This window comes from Schistocerca nitens, chromosome 10 (assembly GCF_023898315.1).
Source record: "Schistocerca nitens isolate TAMUIC-IGC-003100 chromosome 10, iqSchNite1.1, whole genome shotgun sequence".
Taxonomy (NCBI): Eukaryota; Metazoa; Arthropoda; class Insecta; order Orthoptera; family Acrididae; genus Schistocerca; species Schistocerca nitens.
Genome location: NC_064623.1, coordinates 93,155,363 through 93,174,707, shown reverse-complemented (window position 1 = coordinate 93,174,707; position 19,345 = coordinate 93,155,363).

Here is a 19,345-nt window from a genome sequence, read left to right as displayed (position 1 = left end):
TTTATTTTCAGTTTATGTGACAAACTCTTGTTTTCATCACTTTTTTGGGAGTGATTATCACATCCACAAGAAAACCTAAATCGGGCAAGGTAGAAGAATCTTTTTACCCATTTGCCAAGTGTACAAGTTAGGTGGGTCGACAACATATTCCTGTCATGTGACGCACATGCCGTCACCAGTGTCGTATAGAATATATAAGATGTGTTTTCCTGTGGAGAAATCAGTTGACCTATGACCTTGCGATCAAATGTTTTCGGTTCCCATTGGAGAGGCACGTCCTTTCGTCTACTAATCGCATGGTTTTGCGACGCGGTCGCAAAACACAGACACTAAACTTATTACAGTGAACAGAGACGTCAATGAACGAACGGACAGATAATAACTATGCAAAAATAAAGAAAGTAAAATTTTCAGTCGAGGGAAGACTTGAACCAAGGAGCTCTCGTTCAACAGCTGTTCACGCCACCACGGGACCACGGCGCTCCTGAGCTCACGTTATCCATGTTGTTGCCTATGTGGCCCGTGGACTACTCAGTTTGTATATTTTGCTTATTTTTTCACATTTCCACACAACTTCTTCCTGTTTTCTCAATTGATCTGTGTTCAGTTTATCAAGGCCTATCCACTGTGCCAACATAACTAAATTTGAGGGGGGTGCGATGGGGAGGTTCCCTTGTGAGCACTATGGGACTTAACAGCTTTGGTCATCAGTCCCCTAGTACTTAGAACTACTTAAACCTAACTAACCTAAGGACATCACACAACACCCAGTCATCACGAGGCAGAGAAAATCCGTGACCCCGCCGGGAATCGAACCCGGGAACCCGGACGTGGGAAGCGAGAACGCTACCGCACGACCACGAGCTGCGGACGACTGGCGCACACAGAGTTCTGACCTGAATCCTATAGAACACCTATGCTATGTTTCGGAACACCGACTTCGTGCCAGGCCTCACCGACCGACATCGTCACCTCTCCTCAGTGCAGCACTCCGTGAAGAATGGCCTGCCATTACCCAAGAAACCTTCTGGCACCTGATTGATCGTATGCCTACGAGAGTGGAAGCTCTCATCAAGGCTATAGGTGGGCCAACGCGATATTGAATTCCAGCATTGCCAATGGAGGGCGCCACGAAATTGTAAGCCATTTTCAGCCAGGTGTCCGGATACTTTAGATCACATAGCGTATTTGAAGATGCCATCTCTTCACATGTTACATTTTTTTGTCGGGTAGTGTAGGTAGGAAGTTCGGTTGCTAGCAGTTGAAGAACCTTATATCATAACAGGACAAATCTGTACAATTATCTACTTTACATACTTCTTAATTAATGTCCATGTTGCAAATGCATGAGATAAGTTAATTAAGGAATAAATAAGTTAATTAGCTTAGGAAAAGCATATGTTTTGAAAACATAAAACTAGAAGTTTGACTCTTCTATTAACTTTTCTTAAAAAATTTGTACTAAATCTGTTCCTAAGTATGGAATTGCTGATAATAAATTAGTAATTACTGTTGCACCTCAGAGTGATATATGACCTCAAGGTAAAACATATCCTACAAATGCAGTTGCTATAACTAAGAATAGAATTAATGTACCAATTATTCAGGTACATAAGATCCACAGTAAATTCCTCGTCCTACATGCAAATAAATGCAAATAAAAAATATAGATGCTCCATTTGCATATAAAGTTCGAATAAATCAACCGTTATTTACGTCCCGGCAGATGTGTACTACACTACTGAATGCTATTTCAATATTTGATGTATAATGTATAGCTAAAAATAGTCCAGTTACGATTTGAATTACCAAACATAATCTTCCGCCTGTCTCAGCTCATAGATGTCACACATACCGTAACAAGATGGAAGTTGTTTACATAAGATTCCTAGATTGCTGAGACAGTTCAGATTGCAGGCAATATGACGCACAACAAGATAACGTTAACGCCCATTCTTACATCAGTGTGGGTCGAAGTGAGCGTGGTTTAAAGGAATGAATTACGGGAAAGGTGAAGACAGTCATGTTAGAACCACTTGTTACTGCATCGACTTCTAGATGACTTCTATAAAGTTCACACTTAAGTACATGTCAGCGAGTTCATTGTACCACTTTCAGACTATTTCCCGACCGTTCCGCTCTCGAGCAGTACGTGAGAAGAACAAACACCTAAATACACTGCTCAAAAGAATTAGGGGAACACGACTTTGGGCGTCTGCCATACTCCGTTGAGCGATAGCTGACGAGAGGGTACGTGGCCAAATTAAACCTTCATCCTTCACAAATTAAGTACACAACACAATGTTGCTTCCTCGAACGTTTAAAAGGAAATAAATGAAATATCAGACTGGTGTCGCAAACGGAGTGGAAACGGTCATTGCCCCAATATCCTGGGTGCTTTTTGTTGGATTTTCAGAGCTACGATAACGTGCATACCCTCAGTGAGGGTTAATCACAGCCTAAGTGGAATTCCTGTATAAGTCAGCGGAGATCACCCTGTGGTATCCATTCGCATTGTTCAATGAGAGCCCATGAGAGTTCTTGGAGAGTTTACGATGGAACAAGAGGACCAAGACTAAGGCTGTCGGACATGTACTACAAATGCATGATGGGGTTTCGGTCGGGACTCATCGCCGGCCATTCGGTTACTTCAGTGTCCCGGCTCCGCAAGACATCCCTGCTGCCACAGGGGCCGTGGCAGTAGAAGGAAGTCAGTAGCCAAAACAGTGTGCAGCAGCCATCATGTGATCCAACAGCATCTGATAGATGCACTGCCTGGCGGTAAGGTGAACACAGACAACGACAATATCCGTGTGAAGTCTCCCCACAACATCAATGAGCCCTGCAAATCTGTCGAGTCCCTGGACAACATTTGGCAGGTACCGCTCACCACGGGCCTCTGCACGGGACACAGCCGTCACCTTGGCTCGGAGAATATCTGGGTTCGTCTGTGAATAACACGTTTCGCCAGTGACGAAGTTTCCAGTTGACATGAGCACAGCAGATTAGGAAGATGTTAGCGTGTCAAGCCAGGTACTCGAACAGGACATCAGGGTCGTCAGATCCTTTCTCGTACAACCTGTTCACTACAAACAATCCTGTTGGAAGAACATCCGCAACTGCGCATTATACAAGAGTATGAGAATATCGCTTCGGTTGTAAATTTGTTTCATTATCACGACCAGTTTCAGGCTCTCATAAGCCCACCCTCAGGAGTCGCAACTGAGCTGTGGCCCCCGAGTGCCATGCTGGACGTGTACTAGGAACGGTTTGTTACCTGTGAGCTACCTGCACTCATAGGTAGCAAATCGCGGTGGCATATACTAGGAACGGTGTGTTACCTATGAGCTACATACGCTCATAGGTAGCAAACTGAGGTGCACATGTATTAGGAAGAGTGTGTTACCTATGAGATACCTACGCACATAGGTAGCAAACTGCGGTGCACATCTATTAGGAAGAGTGTGTTACCTATGAGATACCTGCGCACATAGGTAGCAAACTGTGATGAACATGTACTAGGAATGGTGTGTCACCTATGAGCTACCTGCGCTCATATGTAGCAACTGTGGTGGACGTGTACTAGGAACGGTTTGTTACCTGTGGGCTACCTGCACTCATAGGTAGCAAATCGCGGTGGCATATACTAGGAACGGTGTGTTACCTATTAGCTACCTTCACACATAGGTAGCAAACCGCAGTGGACGTGCACTAGGAACGGTGTGTTACCTATGAGCTACATACACTCATAGGTAGCAAACTGCGGTGCACATCTATTAGGAAGAGTGTGTTACCTATGAGATACCTGTGCACATAGGTAGCAAACTGTGATGAACATGTACTAGGAATGGTGTGTCACCTATGAGCTACCTGCGCACATATGTAGCAACTGTGGTGGACGTGTACTAGGAACGGTTTGTTACCTGTGGGCTACCTGCACTCATAGGTAGCAAATCGCGGTGGCATATACTAGGAACGGTGTGTTACCTATTAGCTACCTTCACACATAGGTAGCAAACCGCAGTGGACGTGCACTAGGAACGGTGTGTTACCTATGAGCTACATACACTCATAGGTAGCAAACTGCGGTGCACATCTATTAGGAAGAGTGTGTTACCTATGAGATACCTGCGCACATAGGTAGCAAACTGTGATGAACATGTACTAGGAATGGTGTGTCACCTATGAGCAACCTGCGCTCATATGTAGCAACTGTGGTGGACGTGTACTAGGAACGGTTTGTTACCTGTGGGCTACCTGCACTCATAGGTAGCAAATCGCGGTGGCATATACTAGGAACGGTGTGTTACCTATTAGCTACCTTCACACATAGGTAGCAAACCGCAGTGGACGTGCACTAGGAACGATGTGTTACCTATGAGCTACATACACTCATAGGTAGCAAACTGCGGTGCACATCTATTAGGAAGAGTGTGTTACCTATGAGATACCTGCGCACATAGGTAGCAAACTGTGATGAACATGTACTAGGAATGGTGTGTCACCTATGAGCTACCTGCGCTCATATGTAGCAACTGTGGTGGACGTGTACTAGGAACGGTTTGTTACCTGTGGGCTACCTGCACTCATAGGTAGCAAATCGCGGTGGCATATACTAGGAACGGTGTGTTACCTATTAGCTACCTTCACACATAGGTAGCAAACCGCAGTGGACGTGCACTAGGAACGGTGTGTTACCTATGAGCTACATACACTCATAGGTAGCAAACTGCGGTGCACATCTATTAGGAAGAGTGTGTTACCTATGAGATACCTGCGCACATAGGTAGCAAACTGTGATGAACATGTACTAGGAATGGTGTGTCACCTATGAGCTACCTGCGCTCATATGTAGCAACTGTGGTGGACGTGTACTAGGAACGGTTTGTTACCTGTGAGCTACCTGCACTCATAGGTTGCAAATCGCGGTGGCATATACTAGGAACGGTGTGTTACCTATTAGCTACCTTCACACATAGGTAGCAAACCGCAGTGGACGTGCACTAGGAACGGTGTGTTACCTATAAGCTACATACGCTCATAGGTAGCAAACTGCGGTGCACATGTATTAGGAAGAGTGTGTTACCTATGAGATACCTGCGCACATAGGTAGCAAACTGTGATGAACATGTACTAGGAATGGTGTGTCACCTATGAGCTACCTGCGCTCATATGTAGCAACTGTGGTGGACGTGTACTAGGAACGGTTTGTTACCTGTGAGCTACCTGCACTCATAGGTAGCAAATCGCGGTGGCATATACTAGGAACGGTGTGTTACCTATTAGCTACCTTCACACATAGGTAGCAAACCGCAGTGGACGTGCACTAGGAATGGTGTGTTACCTATGAGCTACATACGCTCATAGGTAGCAAACTGCGGTGCACATGTATTAGGAAGAGTGTGTTACCTATGAGATACCTGCGCACATAGGTAGCAAACTGTGATGAACATGTACTAGGAATGGTGTGTCACCTATGAGCTACCTGCGCTCATATGTAGCAAGTGTGGTGGACGTGTACTAGGAACGGTTTGTTACCTATGAGCTACCTGCACTCATAGGTAGCAAATCGCGGTGGCATATACTAGGAACGGTGTGATACCTATTAGCTACCTTCACACATAGGTAGCAAACCGCAGTGGACGTGCACTACGAACGGTGTGTTACCTATGACCTACATACACTCATAGGTAGCAAACTGCGGTGCACATGTATTAGGAAGAGTGTGTTACCTATGAGATACCTGCGCACATAGGTAGCAAACTGTGATGAACATGTACTAGGAATGGTGTGTCACCTATGAGCTACCTGCGCTCATATGTAGCAACTGTGGTGGACGTGTACTAGGAACAGTTTGTTACCTGTGGGCTACCTGCACTCATAGGTAGCAAATCGCGGTGGCATATACTAGGAACGGTGTGTTACCTATTAGCTACCTTCACACATAGGTACCAAACCGCAGTGGACGTGCACTAGGAACGGTGTGTTACCTATAAGCTACATACGCTCATAGGTAGCAAACTGCGGTGCACATGTATTAGGAAGAGTGTGTTACCTATGAGATACCTGCGCACATAGGTAGCAAACTGTGATGAACATGTACTAGGAATGGTGTGTCACCTATGAGCTACCTGCGCTCATATGTAGCAACTGTGGTGGACGTGTACTAGGAACGGTTTGTTACCTGTGAGCTACCTGCACTCATAGGTAGCAAATCGCGGTGTCATATACTAGGAATGGTGTGTTACCTATTAGCTACCTTCACACATAGGTAGCAAACCGCAGTGGACGTGCACTAGGAACAGTGTGTTACCTATGAGCTACATACGCTCATAGGTAGCAAACTGCGGTGCACATGTATTAGGAAGAGTGTGTTACCTATGAGATACCTGCGCACATAGGTAGCAAACTGTGATGAACATGTACTAGGAATGGTGTGTCACCTATGAGCTACCTGCGCTCATATGTAGCAACTGTGGTGGACGTGTACTAGGAACGGTTTGTTACCTGTGAGCTACCTGCACTCATAGGTAGCAAATCGCGGTGGCATATACTAGGAACGGTGTGTTACCTATTAGCTACCTTCACACATAGGTAGCAAACCGCAGTGGACGTGCACTAGGAACGGTGTGTTACCTATGAGCTACATACGCTCATAGGTAGCAAACTGCGGTGCACATGTATTAGGAAGAGTGTGTTACCTATGAGATACCTGCGCACATAGGTAGCAAACTGTGATGAACATGTACTAGGAATGGTGTGTCACCTATGAGCTACCTGCGCTCATATGTAGCAACTGTGGTGGACGTGTACTAGGAACGGTTTGTTACCTGTGAGCTACCTGCACTCATAGGTAGCAAATCGCGGTGGCATATACTAGGAACGGTGTGTTACCTATTAGCTACCTTCACACATAGGTAGCAAACCGCAGTGGACGTGCACTAGGAACGGTGTGTTACCTATGAGCTACATACGCTCATAGGTAGCAAACTGCGGTGCACATCTATTAGGAAGAGTGTGTTACCTATGAGATACCTGCGCACATAGGTAGCAAACTGTGATGAACATGTACTAGGAATGGTGTGTCACCTATGAGCTACCTGCGCTCATATGTAGCAACTGTGGTGGACGTGTACTAGGAACGGTTTGTTACCTGTGAGCTACCCGCACTCATAGGTAGCAAATCGCGGTGGCATATACTAGGAACGGTGTGTTACCTATTAGCTACCTTCACACATAGGTAGCAAACCGCAGTGGACGTGCACTAGGAACGGTGTGTTACCTATGAGCTACATACGCTCATAGGTAGCAAACTGAGGTGCACATGTATTAGGAAGAGTGTGTTACCTATGAGATACCTGCGCACATAGGTAGCAAACTGTGATGAACATGTACTAGGAATGGTGTGTCACCTATGAGCTACCTGCGCTCATATGTAGCAACTGTGGTGGACGTGTACTAGGAACGGTTTGTTACCTGTGAGCTACCTGCACTCATAGGTAGCAAATCGCGGTGGCATATCCTAGGAACGGTGTGTTACCTATTAGCTACCTTCACACATAGGTAGCAAACCGCAGTGGACGTGCACTAGGAACGGTGTGTTACCTATGAGCTACATACGCTCATAGGTAGCAAACTGCGGTGCACATGTATTAGGAAGAGTGTGTTACCTATGAGATACCTGCGCACATAGGTAGCAAACTGTGATGAACATGTACTAGGAATGGTGTGTCACCTATGAGCTACCTGCGCTCATATGTAGCAACTGTGGTGGACGTGTACTAGGAACGGTTTGTTACCTGTGAGCTACCTGCACTCATAGGTAGCAAATCGCGGTGGCATATACTAGGAACGGTGTGATACCTATTAGCTACCTTCACACATAGGTAGCAAACCGCAGTGGATGTGCACTAGGAACGGTGTGTTACCTATGAGCTACATACGCTCATAGGTAACAAACTGCGGTGCACATGTATTAGGAAGAGTGTGTTACCTATGAGATACCTGCGCACATAGGTAGCAAATTGTGATGAACATGTACTAGGAATGGTGTGTCACTTATGAGCTACCTGCGCTCATATGTAGCAACTGTGGTGGACGTGTACTAGGAACGGTTTGTTACCTGTGAGCTACCTGCACTCATAGGTAGCAAATCGCGGTGGCATATACTAGGAACGGTGTGTTACCTATGAGCTACATACGCTCATAGGTAGCAAACTGAGGTGCACATGTATTAGGAAGAGTGTGTTACCTATGAGATACCTACGCACATAGGTAGCAAACTGTGATGAACATGTACTAGGAATGGTGTGTCACTTATGAGCTACCTGCGCTCATATGTAGCAACTGTGGTGGACGTGTACTAGGAACGGTTTGTTACCTGTGAGCTACCTGCACTCATAGGTAGCAAATCGCGGTGGCATATACTAGGAACGGTGTGTTACCTATTAGCTACCTTCACACATAGGTAGCAAACCGCAGTGGACGTGCACTAGGAACGGTGTGTTACCTATGAGCTACATACGCTCATAGGTAGCAAACTGCGGTGCACATGTATTAGGAAGAGTGTGTTACCTATGAGATACCTGCACACACAGGTAGCAAACTGTGATGAACATGTACTAGGAATGGTGTGTCACTTATGAGCTACCTGCGCTCATATGTAGCAACTGTGGTGGACGTGTACTAGGAACGGTTTAATACCTGTGAGCTACCTGCACTCATAGGTACCAAATCGCGGTGGCATATACTAGGAACGGTGTGTTACCTATTAGCTACCTTCACACATAGGTAGCAAACCGCAGTGGACGTGCACTAGGAACGGTGTGTTACCTATGAGCTACATACGCTCATAGGTAGCAAACTGTGGTGCACATGTATTAGGAAGAGTGTGTTACCTATGAGATACCTGCGCACATAGGTAGCAAACTGTGATGAACATGTACTAGGAATGGTGTGTCACCTATGAGCTACCTGCGCTCATATGTAGCAACTGTGGTGGACGTGTACTAGGAACGGTTTGTTACCTGTGAGCTGCCTGCACTCATAGGTAGCAAAGAGCGGTGGACATGTACTATGAATGGTGTGTTACCTATGAGCTATCTGCGCTCATATGTAGCAATTGTGGTGGACGTGCACTAGGAACAGTGTGTTACCTATGAGCTACCTGCGCTCATAGGTTGCAAACCTCAGTAGAAAACTGTGGTGGACATGTGCTAGGAACGGAGTGTTTCCTGTGAGCTACCTGCGCACATAGGTAGCAAAGTGCAGTGGACATGTACTATGAATGGTGTGTTACCTGTGAGCTATCTGCGCTCATATGTAGCAATTGTGGTGGACGTGCACTTGGAACAGTGTGTTACCTATGAGCTACCTACGCTCATAGGTTGCAAACCTCAGTAGCAAACTGTGGTGGACATGTGCTAGGAACGGTGTGTTACCTATGAGCGACCTGCGCTCATAGGTAGCAAATCGTTCCTAGTACACAGCCACTGCGGTTTGCTACCTATGAGCGGAAGTATCTCATAGGTAACTCGCCGTTCCTAGTACACGTCCACTGTGGCGCTCGGGGGCCACAGCACAGTTTAGACACCTGAGGGTGGGCTTTGAGAGCCCGAAGCCGGCCGTGATAATAAAAGGAATTTTCAACTGAAGCGCTATTCTCGACCTGTGTCAGTCTGATCGGACACAAGCACGTCCAGTGGCCTTTTTCGGATCGTCTTGGAGTGCTCTGGCGGTATCCGTACGACTATAGAATGCAGAGATGGCCAGACATCGGTCTTCACGTGGGGTTGTGAAGTGCCTGCGACCTGTCTCCCTGTAGAGCGTCCACAACCTATGGATGGCACATGGAGAGGGATTCGCATCTGCAGAAGCACGACGGAATGTGCATCCTTTTTGGATGAAACAGACCGCCTTTCCAACATGCGCAGCATTAAGGTGTCGCATTGCACTTGCTTGGTCGAAAACATCGTCTACAGGTCAGCTTCCATCAGTGTACCTCACTAGAAAACACTGCGACACCAGCATTCACTTCCTTCTGAGGGGTGACCTGACACTGCAATGCGTAGCACAACCAACAAATAGCGAATGGTTCAAATGGCTCTGAGCACTATGGGACTTAACTTCTCAGGTCATCAGTCCCCTAGAACTTAGAACTACTTAAACCTAACTAACCTAAGGACATCACTCACATCCATGCCCGAGGCAGGATTCGAATCTGCGATCGTAGCAGACGCGCTGTTTCAGATTGTAGCGCCTAGAACCGCTCGGCCATTTCGGTCGGCAATGGCGAATGATTTTATTTGTTGCCTACGTTGCAAGCGAAGACCTCAAACCATGCAATAAGACCACAGGTACCGCCTATATCAAATGGTTCAAATGGCTCTGAGCACTATGGGACTTAACTTCTCAGGTCATCAGTCCCCAAGAACTTAGAACTACTTAAACCTAACTAACCTAAGGACACCACACACACATCCATGCCCGTCGTAGGATTCGAACCTGTGACTGTAGCGGTCTCGCAGCTCCAGATTGTAGCGCCTAGAACCGCTCGGCCACTCCGGCCGGCCCTGCCTATATCAAAACTTTTGTAAGATACAGGGCACTGATACACATATTCTCCTAATTCAATTGAACAGTGTGTTTCACTGAGAGCTCTTTTTTCTCTTTGTCGTTGGGAGAGAACAACATGTTTTCAAATTCGGAAGCGAAAGCTGTTCGTTGAACTTTCATGAAAGACGGATATGCTTTAACGATTGCCACTCCAACACACATACCACATCTACACTCCTGGAAATTGAAATAAGAACACCGTCAATTCATTGTCCCAGGAAGGGGAAACTTTATTGACACATTCCTGGGGTCAGATACATCACATGATCACACTGACAGAACCACAGGCACATAGACACAGGCAACAGAGCATGCACAATGTCGGCACTAGTACAGTGTATATCCACCTTTCGCAGCAATGCAGGCTGCTATTCTCCCATGGAGACGATCGTAGAGATGCTGGATGTAGTCCTGTGGAACGGCTTGCCATGCCATTTCCACCTGGCGCCTCAGTTGGACCAGCGTTCGTGCTGGACGTGCAGACCGCGTGAGACGACGCTTCATCCAGTCCCAAACATGCTCAATGGGGGACAGATCCGGAGATCTTGCTGGCCAGGGTAGTTGACTTACACCTTCTAGAGCACGTTGGGTGGCACGGGATACATGCGGACGTGCATTGTCCTGTTGGAACAGCAAGTTCCCTTGCCGGTCTAGGAATGGTAGAACGATGGGTTCGATGACGGTTTGGATGTACCGTGTACTATTCAGTGTCCCCTCGACGATCACCAGTGGTGTACGGCCAGTGTAGGAGATCGCTCCCCACACCATGATGCCGGGTGTTGGCCCTGTATGCCTCGGTCGTATGCAGTCCTGATTGTGGCGCTCACCTGCACGGCGCCAAACACGCATACGACCATCATTGGCACCAAGGCAGAAGCGACTCTCATCGCTGAAGACGACACGTCTCCATTCGTCCCTCCATTCACGCCTGTCGCGACACCACTGGAGGCGGGCTGCACGATGTTGGGGCGTGAGCGGAAGACGGCCTAACGGTGTGCGGGACCGTAGCCCAGCTTCATGGAGACGGTTGCGAATGGTCCTCGCCGATACCGCAGGAGCAACAGTGTCCCTAATTTGCTGGGAAGTGGCGGTGCGGTCCCCTACGGCACTGCGTAGGATCCTACGGTCTTGGCGTGCATCCGTGCGTCGCTGCGGTCCGGTCCCAGGTCGACGGGCACGTGCACCTTCCGCCGACCACTGGCGACAACATCGATGTACTGTGGAGACCTCACGCCCCACGTGTTGAGCAATTCGGCGGTACGTCCACCCGGCCTCCCGCATGCCCACTATACGCCCTCGCTCAAAGTCCGTCAACTGCACATACGGTTCACGTCCACGCTGTCGCGGCATGCTACCAGTGTTAAAGACTGCGATGGAGCTCCGTATGCCACGGCAAACTGGCTGACACTGACGGCGGCGGTGCACAAATGCTGCGCAGCTAGCGCCATTCGACGGCCAACACCGCGGTTCCTGGTGTGTCCGCTGCGCCGTGCGTGTGATCATTGCTTGTACAGCCCTCTCGCAGTGTCCGGAGCAAGTATGGTGGGTCTGACACACCGGTGTCAATGTGTTCTTTTTTCCATTTCCAGGAGTGTATAACACTCTCTCCCGTGTTTCGCGGTAATGGAACTTTTCGATGTCCTCCGTCAATATTCTCTGGTAAGGATCCAGTATCGCACAACAATAATCCAGAACAGGGCGAACAACTGTCAACGCAGTCTCTTTAGTAGACCTGTTGAATCTTCCAAGCGTTCCGCGAGTATTATGTCTCCATGCTCGTCGTCAAATATGCGGTGTCTAGGAAACCTACTTATTCGGATTGCTATACAACGCTCAAACAAATGGTATTAACGAGTTTTATTACAAAATGAAAAGAGAATACTTAACTTTTGCAACTAGACAGATGTGTCACAAGCAATGGGCGTCATACAAAAAAAGCAATTTTCTTCAATATAAACAATTCCAAGTCTGTGCTACGTAGAGAGTACAAGCGAAGTAATTCTCGTTGACCTATCCAAGTCACTCGTCTTCAAGCTGCTGTTCAACTCGGTTGTCGGCAGTCGGTCGCTGAGCTTATGTCCTGTTTACACAGGGGCCGCTGCTGTCGCATTGTCGTCCTGGAGAGAGGTTGGTCAGCGTGCGATTGGCTGACGTCTTCTCACAGCCATCTCTTCTCTGTCGTTGCCGACTGGCGAACCGGCGCTTGTCTTTACGCAGTCTTTGATTCCCTTTCCTCTAACATTTCCTGTGTTACGATGCCAATTCAAACTGTTCGTGAATTTCATCTGTAAGTATTTTGAGCCGTGCTGCGGCTCGCGTTGGTGCTGTTTGTACGTTTCCGCCCTCTGTTGGAGGCCAGACAGTATCGTTTAGTTGGCCTGGTTGCGGTTGTTTGTCTTCATCTACATCTGCATCTACATGATTACTCTGCAATTCACATTTAAGGGCTTGGCAGAGGTTTCATCGAACCACAATCATACTATCTCTCTACCATTCCACTCCCGAACAGCGCGCGGGAAAAACGAACACTTGAACCTTTCTGTTCGGGCTCTGATTTCTCTTATTTTATTTTGATGATCATTCCTACCTATGTAGGTTGGGCTCAACAACATATTTTCGCATTCGGAAGAGGAAGTTGGTGAGTGAAATTTCGTAAATAGATCTCGCCGCGACGAAAAACGTCTTTGCTTTAATGACTTCCATCCCAACTCGCGTATCATATCTGCCACACTCTCTCCCCTATTACGTGATAATACAAAACGAGCTGCCCTTTTTTGCACCCTTTCGATGTCCTCCGTCAATCCCACCTGGTAAGGATCCCACACCGCGCAGCAATATTCTAACAGAGGACGAACGAGTGTAGTGTAAGCTGTCTATTTAGTGGACTTGTTGCATCTTCTAAGTGTCCTGCCAATGAAACGCAACCTTTGGCTCGCCTTCCCCACAATATTATCTATGTGGTCTTCCCAGCTGAAGTTGTTCGTAATTTTAACACCCAGATACTTAGCTGAATTGACAGCCTTGAGAATTGTACTATTTATCGAGTAATCGAATTCCAACGGATTTCTTTAGGAACTCATGTGGATCACCTCACACTTTGCGATATTTAGTGTCAACTGCCACCTGCCACACAATACAGCAATCTTTTCTAAATCGCTTTGCGACTGATACTGGTCTTCGGATGACCTTACTAGACGGTAAATTACAGCATCACCTGTGAACAACCTAAGAGAACTGCTCAGTTGTCACCCAGGTCGTTTATATAGATCAGGAACAGCAGAGGTCCGAGGACGCTTCCCTGGGGAACACCTGATATCACTTCAGGTTTACTCGATGATTTGCCGTCTATTACTACGAACTGCGACCTTCCTGACAGGAAATCATGAATCCAGTCGCACAACTGAGACGATACCCCATAGGCCCGCAGCTTGATTATAAGTCGCTTGTGAGGAACGCTGTGAAAAGCTTTCCGGAAATCTAGAAATACGGAATCAACTTGAGATCCCATGTCGAGAGCGGCCATTACTTCGTGCGAATAAAGAGCTAGCTGCGTTGCACAAGAACGATGTTTTCTGAAACCATGCTGATTACGTATCAATAGATCGTTCCCTTCGAGGTGATTCATAATGTTTGAATACAGTTATGCTCCAAAACCCTACTGCAAACCGACGTCAATGATATAGGTCTGTAGTTCGATGGCTTACTCCTACTGCCCCTCTTAAACACTGGTGCGACCTGGGCAATTTTCCAATCTGTAGGTACAGATCTATCGGTGAGCGAGCGGTTGTATATGATTGCTAAGTAGGGAGCTATTGTATCAGCGTAATCTGAAAGGAACCTAATCGGTATACAATCTGGACCTGAAGACTTGCCCGTATCAAGCGTCTTCTTCTCCTGTTGACTGGCGCCACTCGATTTCCCAAGCGTTGCCTGTCCGCTAGTGGCAGCAGCGGCGGTTATCGATATGTAGTAACTGTTGCGCTATCTTTGGGGCGACGTCGTTGTTTTTCTGGGCCGTGTGAGTGGGCCAGTTCGGTTGGGGACTCAGGAGGAGCCAGGTCCGCGCAGTGCCAGAACACGCCTGGATCGCTGGCAACAGGCTTGGACTGGCGGATGGGAGGTCTGTGGTCACGAGGGTGCACGACCTTGCCGTAAACCGGATCCAGCAAGCTTAAGATGAGTGCATTTCAATCCAAGTAGAGAAACCTCCACCATTGTGATTTCTCGCGATTCTCCAGTGACTTGGGTTCGTGTTGCTGCTCGTAGTGTCGCCGAGGCGAAGAGCAGCGAGTGGAGTGCTTGGGGAAGACGGATCTGATTATCTTTCCTCGACTTCTTATTACTATTTACTGCGTTCAACTTTTTACAATTTGTTAAGTTCAACCAGCGGTAATTGTTCTTGCCTCGTGGCAGCTAACACCCCTGTTACCTGCCCTGGGGGTTAGTGTATGTAACGGCACTGTACGTTTCGTCACCTTGCCGCTGGTGCCCGGTAAGGCGTGTAGTTTTGACAGCTTTCTTGATTTTAGGCCAGTTGGAGATTCTTCTACTCTGCTGGCAGTGATTCCTTTCTCGTTCCGGGCGCTCTAAACACAGTAATCTTGAGACGTAGTGCAGACCGACGGTTCCGGCTTTGGAGTATTGTTCCATCGTTGCATTTGGTTTGACGGACGTCAGGTAGCTTCAGCAAGATTATCATTAGTCATTCGTTAGACTGCCACTAGTCTGAGTTACCATCTTGTGAAGAGAATGCAACTCTTGGCTGCCTATCTCATCGCTAGCGAAGGTGTTTGTTGCCGGACATTCTTAGAGGTCGATTCCTGGAGCACCGTCTGTGGCCCCTTGGTTCTTGTAAGACATGTGTGTTCTAAAAGGAGGTCTGATGGCCAGTAATTTAGTGTAACGCTCATTCAGCGTACACCTTCTGTGGGTACAATCTGCGTCAGTACACTTCAAGGAACTTATGCACCGATCCTTGTGTTTTATTATTGTATTATTTATTACAATAACTTGTAATTCCTACATTAAAGGTTATACAGGGTGCGTCAAAAAATGTATACACACTTTGAAGCGTCATAGAAAATTTATTTCCCGTTCTACAATGTTAAATTTCTGGAAATGGAAGGCTTAAAGTCCAATTGGAAAAATAAATGTACTTTTCAAATGTGATTAATGTTCAAACTGGCAGCCTTCAGCATCAATACATTTCTGAGTACGAGTCACCACTGATTCCGTACATCGTACCAAAGTGTCCAATGAAATTTCTGCGCACACCACCTGAATCTCATTCCAAAGTGTGTCCAGGTTACGAGGTTTACGTTTGTACTTTTACTGTGCCCTATACGAAATCCACCGGCGTGAGGTCTGGAGAGCGTGCAGGAAACTCGATTGGTCCCCTGCGTCCTATCCACTGGCCTGGAACATTGTGATACAGGTATGCTCGTACGTCCCTATGATAGTGCGGCGGGGCGCCATCTTGTTGGAAATAACATTACCGTATAATGCACGAGTGGCAGGGAATATGGAGTCAGCAAGCATTGTTATGTACGTTTCTCCAGTAACAATACGTTCAAAGTGGAAAGGCCCAATGAGTCCCCTTGCAGACAAACCACAGCACACATTTACACCAGGCAAATTCACAGCCTTTTCAACTGTAATGTGAGGATTATCTTCAGCCCAGTACACACAATTGTGCCTATTGACAGTTCCATTGAGTTTGAATTGGGATTCATCCGACCAAATTATGCTACCCATTAATTCCAGTTCACGTCTACCATCTCCTGAACCCATTCACAAAATTCTAACCTTCGATCTGGATCGTCGTCACTTAGCTGTTACACCAGCCTTGGAATGTACACACAAAACTTGCCTTTCTTCAGAATGCGTAGCACACTACTAGCACTTACATTACTCTCATGTGCTGGTTGCCTTTGAGATTATTGAGCTGAACGCTGAAACAGTTCCAAGACCGCAGTTGTGGAATCATCACTTGTAGCTGTACGAGGTCGCCCTGATCGACATTTATGCACATCACACACTGTTCCATGAAGTTCGAATTTGTCTCGTAGACGTGTAATTGTTAACTTGAAGGTGGTTCTGTACCATACTCACTTCTCCACCGTCTTCGAACCGCAGTTACATTCTCAAACTTCCAGTACCACTTAATTACCTGCTTCCGCGCTTCAGAACTCAAACGCACGTCCGCCATGTTGCAGTTACTTCCTTTCCACTGCTGCCACCTGTTGAAGAAACATAACATTACTTTCTCACAGATATTTGAACTTGTAGAACGGGAAATAAATTGTCTATGGCAGTTCAAAGTGTGTATACAGTTTTTTGACACACCCTGTATATGTCTAGTTAATAGTTCTGGTCGCCTTCTGGAATAAATCTAGCAGTGTAGTGTTCAGTGGATGTTAAAGGTTGTGTTACAAAGTTTACCCTCATCTTATTTCACCCGTTTGGTGATCAGTTGCTTGCTTTTTTAATTAACCTTTGCTACTGTATTTGCTGTTATACAGCATGTTTCTAAATTTTTTTTATTATTGCCGTTCCTGGCATGTAAGGCCTTTAGCCGTGATTGTGGTGATTTGTCTTAAAATTCTAATTTGGTATTTGTATTTTAGCAGTAAGCCTTAAAACCTTATTTACTGCCATTGCTGGCGTCTGATGCCTTCTGCTGTGTTAGTGGAGACTTGCCTTTAATATTTCAATACCTGTAATTTGTAAGTTGCAGCGAATTTTAAACAGTTCTTAATTTATTGCCATTCCTGGCGTTTAAGGCCCTCTGCCCAGATCACAGTGGCTTGCTTTTACAACATTACCTGCTGTATCTGTATTTAATGGTGATTTGCTAAATTGTAACTCACTGAAAACACTATTATTTACACAGTTGTTTATTCCTTCACTAATATCGTGTGGTATTTTTGTTTATTAATAAGCCTGGAATTACTGGTTTAAAATAAATTGTGTGTAACTGTAAAAGGCAATCAGTAATAGCTGATTATGGCCCTGTCCACAATCGTAACCGAATCCTGCCCTCCCTTGACTACAAGGTTTCGTTTTTACTTGAATCAGAAACCTTTAAATCAGGGTGATTTATCGAGTAACACAAATTCAACTGACTGTTTTAGTACTCATGTAGAAGAAATGACACTTTTTATTGTCAGGATAAATTATCGCTTATCCCACCGCATCATAAGGATATCTTGTCTAAATAAATCTGCAATTGGTTTGGTCTTCCGACGACTTAACTAAACGGTAAAAGATGAAATGATTTGAACGCAATGTAAGAAAGGTGCTCAGATTGTCTCCCAAAGCCACTGGTGTGCTTTATATATGATGTAATTAATCTAATTATATATATATATATATATATATATATATATATATATATATATATATATATATATATAAAATTATTTGTACTATTTCGGTTTTTTTATAATTTTTGTTGAACTGAATTGAGATGGATGGAAATATTTAAAAATCAGTGAATATATTTAAACTGTGATAAGGTGGCATCGGACGTATACTTTGAGAATTTCGTCGCCGTAAGAAGAAGGCTCATGGGCCACGTTATTTCTGAGCTAAAATGACATAAATACTGAAAATACAGTTTACATATAATGTTGAAATTTTAGGATCATGGATTAAACAAATAATGAAATCACAATAGCGTCAATCATAACTATAATTACTGAAGTGCACTATGCTACTTACATTGGGAATACAGTATTAATCACTAGTGATATGTTGATTATCCGCACGTCGGTATCTCGTCCGTGCGCAGTGGAAATTTCCTTATATAATTACTAGTATGCGCGAGTATGCGCCCTGCAGTACGCAGTGACTTTTTATAAAATTAAAGAGTTTAAATTAGAGCGGCCAGTCTAACTCGCGAGGCTCTCCCTCGACTCCATTCCAGAACAGATAACAGAAGAAGTCATTAACAAAAGACCAGACATCCTTTCTGTGTCTCACCAGCGATCACATGCGACCGCGCACAAGATAACTTGCATTGGCTTTCATGCTTTATTAAACAGAGTTCTCTGATTAAAAGAAATAGATCTACATGCTATGGCTAAAAATGTGGTTTTAAAATGACCAGAATCTCTTTAGGTTTTCTGCCAGATTTCGAAACAGAGTTTCGTTGTGGAAATTATTGAAATCATCTCGCATTGAAGTACGCACTATATTTCGAACTTCTGCAAGACTTTGCCAGTCTTGGGGATTTTGCGTTCTTTTAAATTTACATTCCCTTGCTTTGGTTGTTGTTAATAGAGTTTTGGATGATAGAAGTTTGCAGAATGAATATGATACTCTAGATACCACTTTTACACTCATTTATGTTTCTTGTTTGACATCATGCTATTTGCTCCAACCCCCAGATATTTAAACTCTTCTGCTTGTTTGTTTCCTGGCTTTTTGTCTTTTAATTTCTTTCTATCCTCATAAATTTTGTTGGGATAGAAGAAGAAGAAGAAGAAAAATAAGAAAATGTGTTCTGCCTTACAGCAGGTGTCACGGGGGAAGCCTTAACAGAGAGGTCCACCGCATGAGCGTCTAGGGAAGTGATTCCAGTGGCGGTTTCCCGTTGCCACTGATGATGAAATGATAATGAGGACAACATCCAGTCCCTGAGCGGAGAAAATCGAACCCGGGCCCCTTGGCGTGACAGACCGCCGCGCTGACCACTCAGCTATCGGGGTTGATGAATAAGAAGAAGAAG